This window comes from Chenopodium album, chromosome 12 (assembly GCF_948465745.1).
Source record: "Chenopodium album chromosome 12, dcCheAlbu1.1, whole genome shotgun sequence".
NCBI classification, from domain to species: Eukaryota; Viridiplantae; Streptophyta; class Magnoliopsida; order Caryophyllales; family Amaranthaceae; genus Chenopodium; species Chenopodium album.
The window spans coordinates 34,315,965-34,323,006 of record NC_137845.1 but is presented as its reverse complement, the minus strand read 5'-3'; the positions used below and the strand labels follow the sequence as shown (position 1 = coordinate 34,323,006).

General features: G+C 31.3%; 1 long non-coding RNA gene and 1 pseudogene across 1 annotated transcript; both read left to right on the top strand.

Moving 5' to 3' along the window:
• Positions 1-253: 253 nt before the first annotated feature.
• On the top strand, positions 254-351 carry LOC145573474 (small nucleolar RNA R71; annotated as a pseudogene).
• Positions 352-2,099: 1,748 nt separating this feature from the next.
• Positions 2,100-5,490, top strand: LOC145572322 (uncharacterized). Its single transcript, XR_014096784.1, has 5 exons — positions 2,100-2,385; positions 2,527-2,679; positions 4,142-4,260; positions 4,428-4,682; positions 5,215-5,490. It is a non-coding gene; the product is annotated as an uncharacterized LOC145572322 (long non-coding RNA).
• The last annotated feature ends 1,552 nt before the right edge of the window (positions 5,491-7,042 follow it).

Here is a 7,042-nt window from a genome sequence, read left to right as displayed (position 1 = left end):
ATCCGAGATTTGAAAGGACAAGTTATTGATGGCATTGATTTGATCGACCGAGTACACCATAGTACCGCTTTTTCTTGTTGGTTCACGTTCACCATCTTGCCAATCCATATAACGCCTCACCACATCTTCAATAATATCCACCATCTCCTCTTTCGTCTTGTTCATTATGGGTCCTCTGGCTCCCGCATCAAGGCAAGATTTTCCTTGAGGGCTTAGACTGCCATAGAAGATTTGGATGACTTGATAGGTATGAGTCCCATGGTGTGGGCACTCTCTTTCGGTTTCCTTGTACCTCTCCCATTCCTCATAAAAACTTTCATTGGAATTTTGTGTGAAGCTTTGAATGAGATCCCTTGCCTTGGTCGTTTTCTTTTGTGAATAGAACTGAAATAAAAACTCTTTCGTCACCTCATCCCATCTCCTTAGGGAGTTTTGTTTCACCTCTTTGTCCTACATTCCAAGGCACGTTGTAGACACCTGATTGTGTCTCCCCAAAAACCAAACCAAGTGATGAGTACTTTTCACGTCATTGATATCGAGTAAGGTGAAATGTGAAAGAGTCTTGTGATGCCTTTGTTTTTAATAAAAATATTTCTTTTTGTTTTCGAAAATCATTCATTTCGTATCTTATTTATGAAAAACGTCCAATACAGTTTAGTATAATCCATAATCAGGGTCCAATAATTGAGTAGTTGTATGGGGCTTGAAAAGATTTTTTTAACGATATATTATAAGCCCAATTTCGAGTTATAACAAGGAAGTTATGGTCAAAATACTAAACTGGATCTAAACGAGTTTGATGTGCGACCCAATGATCATGTGGAGGGTCTATTAATCTTAATTATATTCCTAAACCAATTAGGATTAATTAGAAGCTTCTATGAGTTTCTAAAAGATCTTAATTATCCTTTTTGAAAAGATAAGATAAAGAATTTGAAACTGAATTAAAAGTCCTAATTCTATTCGAAATGAAAGACGTTCAAAGAAAGTCAGATATTACTTTCGCGCTTCATAATTTTTATCCAAATCTTAGATGGATGGATAGCTCTTGAATTTATCTTTCCAATGATATATTATAATATTAATTCCGAGCTATAACGAAAAAAGATATAAAAGAAATGCGAAACTCTATTCAAAACTGACACCCTTCCACTATTTCGGCCATATCTTATATTATTTTAATATGATTCCAATTGGGTTGGAAAGTAGAATTCAACAGCTTTCCAACGACATAATATATTCCTTATTTTGACTTCTGGATCAAAAGATATGGTAAAAACAAAATCCGCAAAAAACTGTCTTATCGTGCCGCGATAGAACCATCACGACGCGATAAATATATCGCCGTGCGATAAAAGAATTTTTAATCTGATTCGAATTCTAACTCTTTTCTAATCGTTTACGGTCATTTTTCTCTATAAAAAATGGTCTTTTTCCTCCATTTTAATTCACCAACAATCATCATCTATTCTATTATCTCTCTCAAAAGCTAGAAGCTTATTCTTTCTCCCTCTTTCTAAGTGTTGCGTTTTCAAATACAATATTCCTCCATCACGAGATTTAGACACACCTATCCAAGCTCGAAGTTTCCTTCGCCCTAGACGTGAAAGATTGATAATTTCTGAGGGTTTGGTCCCAAATCTAATTTCAATTAATATTGTTTTAATTGTTTGATTTAATATCTTTCTTGAAGTTACTAACGTGTGTATTGTTTTGATAGAATGAGATACGAGGCAACAAAGTGATTAATTTCATTGCTATATATCTTTAGAAAGCATGCTTAAATTATATTAATTCCTAGTCACCAGTGGAAAAAACTTCATTTGTAACAGGTTATTTGTAACGGGCATAATGAAATTCGTTACAAAAACAATATTTGTAACGGGCAATATTTATGACCGATACAAATAATCACTATTTGTAACAGGCGAAATTTGACCGATACGAATAAGTGCTATTTGTAACGGGCAAAATATTGACCGATAAAAATAATCAAATAACTGTAACAGGCAAATAAGGCCCGTTACGAATAGGTCACGTGTTAGGGTTTTAAGTCACCTCAATATACTTCGTATCTCTCTCCTCTCTCCTCTCTCCTCTCTCCTCAATCTCTTCTACCTCTACAATCTAAAATTCTACAACTCTAAATTCTCAGATCTTCGTTTATAAAATTTGAATTATGAATTTTTGTCAAACTATTTGGACTAATTGCTCAACGATCTACATTTCAAGTATGTTTTCTTCGGTATTCGTTCATGGCTGAGTTCTCAATTTTGATATATTCTGCCATGGAGAAGATGATGCTGGATCTTGAGTATTTCTCCTCAATTGAAGCTCCGTTTTAGCTATTTATGAGGTTTAATCCTCAGTTAAACAAAATCTAAGGTACTTTTTCATCTATTAATCAATGTTAATTTACAAGCTAGGGTTCGTCGGTAATTTAATTTAAGCTTCTGAGGTGAATTATTGAACTATTGGTTATATTGCTGATTTATTAAAGATTGTAACTATCAATTTTGCCTCTAGATTATATTGTAGAGGAATCGTTGGTGAGAAAATTAAGGCAGAATTGAGGAGGATGTGGACTGAAGAGGCGAGAAAGAGGATGAGCAGCGGAGAACAATTCCAGTGGAGAAATCAATGGAGTCGATCGAAACCACCGCTTACAAGGCTACACAGGTTCTTAGATCTAATTTCTTATCATTTTATTTTATAATTTTTTTTGTTAATTGGGTTGATCTGGTTTTGTTAGTTTTTGTTTCTCTAATAATTGTATGATTCATTGATCGTCAATATTTATGAATTTTAGTTGCTTTAGTTTGCTGGAGGTTTTGTTCAGTCATTAGCATCTGAAGTCTGAGCTACTTCTTTTGTTGACATTAAAGATCTGGTTGCATTTGTGAATTGGCTAGATGAATAACTTTCCTTCTTGGTATGTACATGGTTAATTTCTTTTATTTTATACACATGAACTTCTAGTTTCATTGTTTTACTACTAGCACAAGTTCTGTTTGACTATGTATGTTCTAAATAAAGATCTTGTTGCATTTGTGAATTGGCTAGATGAATAACTTTCCTTCTTGGTATGTACATGGTTAATTTCTTTTATTTTATACACATGAACTTCTAGTTTCATTGTTTTACTACTAGCACAAGTTCTGTTTGACTATGTATGTTCTAAATAAAGATCTTGTTGCATTTGTGAATTGGCTAGATGAATAACTTTCCTTCTTGGTATGTACATGGTTAATTTCTTTTATTTTATACACATGAACTTCTAGTTTCATTGTTTTACTACTAGCACAAGTTCTGTTTGACTATGTATGTTCTAAAAATAATGCATAGTATATTGTTGCCCTCACAGTGGCTGATTGGTCTTCCCCAGAAATGTACTTAATTCACAAAATAAGGCCTTTGTTTATATGATATCGTGATTAAGAAAATTAACCTACAATACCTACTTTAAAGGGAGAGGAAAACCAACTCATATATGTACTGATACTTCATGTTAAACAGAGAGATTCAGAATTTCAGACTTAGAATTGCAAGTATTATTGGTGTTTTGGTATGTTTCCTACCTTTGCTGTTCTGATAAAATTTAATAACTTTTCTGGTTAGATTGATTATACGTGCATGATAATATTTTTGGTTTAATTTGCAAATTCATAGCAGCATCATTAAAATCAATATGTAAAGTAGCAGCCACATTGAAATATTTACTTTGTATACATTATGGATTGATAATAGTTAAACTCATCGATCTGAAGCATAACCTCCCTTGTTTACTAGTTGAAATTTATAGTTCTTAATATAAAATATGCAAAGTATACTACAAGAACTAGTGGTCTTCACATAAAAAGGAATACAAAACAGTACTCTTTATAATTCATTGTAGAAAACTTCAGTCTTTCTCTTAGTTGGTTTATATACATACTTCGGTCCATCCTTACCATCTAAGGCTAGGGTCGTAGTTCTATATCAGCTAGAAATAACATATGACCTTAAGGAGAAATGAAAATAAGGTCATCACTTACGCCATCAGTGTATATAAGCCAATTTGAAATGTGAATAAGAGTTCTAATTGCAAGAATGATGTTTGCAGTGTTCTAATTGCAAGGCTAACCAGTTTTTGTCACTGCAGGAAATAAATCCATCAAAAGTAACAGAGTCTTAAGTTTTGACAAGAACGACAGAGCATAAATGTGTACACTGCACCAACCTGAATCAAAGCTCTAAAAAAATGTACTCGTTACTTGAAAAGTAAGTATTAGCACTATAACCTTTCTCTGGTCAAATCGCAAATAAAGCAGAGCATAATGTTGCCGATTTATTCTGTAAATTTTCTGTAAATCCTATATATTGATTTGAATTTTGCACTCAGCTTTAGTAGCTTTCTTGGACCTCATTCATGACATTTCTTTATCCAGGGCTGAACAAAGTGTGTATGCATTGTTGCGCACACGTGACATGGCTATTTCAAGATATAAGGAGTTTGGAATTGCAATGAATTGGTTGATGGGACTCAAGAATTGTTGATAATTTTCAAGTCTAATTTTGAACAAATCTACGTGATTGAGGATTTCTTTTGTTAAACATCATTATCTGCATTCAGATTAAGCTATCATCAGTACAATTAGCAAAGAAGTACATGAAGCATTCGATTTGCTTTCCGTGTACACTAGGTATGTTCATGATCTGCATTAACTTACTGATGTGTGACCTTATTACTATCAATACTATAGCTGATGAGTATTATTGAGATAATTCTTGCTGGGTAAAAGCTAATATATGCCCTTTTTAGATGGCCAAACTAGTGTCTTAACATATGTATCAGCTTTTGGAATTGTTCAGCAAATATCTAGCCTTTAGTCAATTTAGATGATTATTTAATTTGACAAGGAAAATCTGCTTACTTATGACCGAAATAAATGCATTAATGACCTATGAGTAGAATTTTGCTTATACATTGTTTTTATTTTATTTTAAACTGATTTGATGGGTTATCCCCTCTCATCTTCATTTAGTTGACTTACAAGCGTTTGATTATATGTACTAGCAGTTGTAGTTTGTCGATTTTTTTCTCCTTTCATGTTTTGTAATTTCCTTATACTGGGCATGTACTAGTAAATAACCTTTTCTCTTTTATTTGGTTAAGCTCTTTTTGGCTTCTTTAATTAAAAAAAGTTGATATTATTTGTGTTTCTTTGTGTACAGGAGGAAGATATTGATGATTTTTATTCTGGGAATGATTTGAGGAAGATCCTATACGAAAGAAGAAATGTGGTGTCCAAGAAAGATGATGTTATTTTGAATTTCAATTTATTTAAATTTTTATTTGGAAATAAAGATAAAGTATTAAATATGTATTGTGTACCATTTTTTACATTATTTATCCTCTAGAACAATTGTACATGTATGTTGTTATATATGAAGTCTATACTATACTTGTATAAAATATGATTTTTTTTTCTCATTATTTAATAAAAGAATTGTGCTAGCTATAGCTGTCCAGCATGTGCTGGATTTTTTTTTTAAATTCGGGAAGACACTATTTGTAACAGGCAGATAACATGCCCGTTACAAATAATATAGCCTATCCGTAAGACCATCTTCACTCATGGTATAAAAATTTATACCATCCCTCTCTCTCTACTACTTTCTCACTCTTCTACGTCATCTATACCATAAAACAATATACTTCCTCCAAAAAGCATCCCACCCATGGTATAGAAAAAGTATATCATTCCCCCTTCTCTCATTTTTTACTATACCCCACCACACTTTCTCTCTCCTATATATATTTTTTTAAAAAAAAATCATCTCTCTCCTATATATATTACATCTTACTCCTATATAATTATTAAATAATTTATTTAATCAGTCTAATAACAGTTAACATATTTACAAAAATTATTAAAATAAAAGGTCAAACTAATTATAATAACCAACAAAAAAAATTACATTTAGCTTTGTAATTATGATAATATAAACTTTTAAAAGGATTAAAGTTGTTTTTAGTCATTGATATAAAATACTAGTAATTATCATTTTTAATATAGTGAACTATATACATATTTTTAACGGATTGCAATAGATAATTATTGGTACATGATTACAAGCTTAAACTTTATATATGTGATCTGAAAGTATATCAATATGGATATCATTTTAAAGAGGTTGAAAAATTATTAACGTTGGTAAATTTTATTTATTTTTTTATTTTGTCAAATTTTATAAAATAGCCGTTGAAATTTTAACCTTACTAAAATAACAAATTTCCTCCTGACACTTGGCGCTATGTTACTGGTTCATTTATTTAAACCCTCAGCTTGCATGCATACTCACGTGAGTATCAATTTTTGGCTTTTGCAACACCAAAACACATCATTCTACCGATAACCTACATCACAACGCAACATTTCATATGTGATGTAGGTAAAAAAAAAAATATAAATTATAGCAGCCAATGGGACCCACTACACACGGTTCAATGCAAATTTGTACCAAGTGATAGTAAAAATTATCACCATTGTAGTAAAAATTATCTGATTTTGGATGAATATTTACACCGTGGTATAAAATTATACTACGAGTGATGATGCTCTAATGGCTGCATACGTAACACCCTTTGCCCGTTACAGATAGGTTGTTTTTGCCCGTTACAGATAGCTATTTTTCCACTAGTAAGTATCATGTTAGGATGTTTTTATTAATTTCTAGTTTTATGTTTAGGGAGTTAACTAATATTTCTAATATCATGTTAGGGCAAAAACATTAATCTTTTATTTTTTAGTGACATGCTAGAATTTATTATTAATCTTATTAGTATCATGTCAAGGATTTTGCTATCAATATTATGCTTTCATGAGATTAAATATTATAATTATGATGATTTTTGTATCAATATTATTATGTTTCTTGATATATTATTGTTATTGCTTGATCACGCCCTCTTTTGTAGGTTTAAAGGGAATTTGTACTTGAAATCACGCTTAATAAGATAATTAATAATTTTATTTAGGCTAACATGATTTTAATTCAA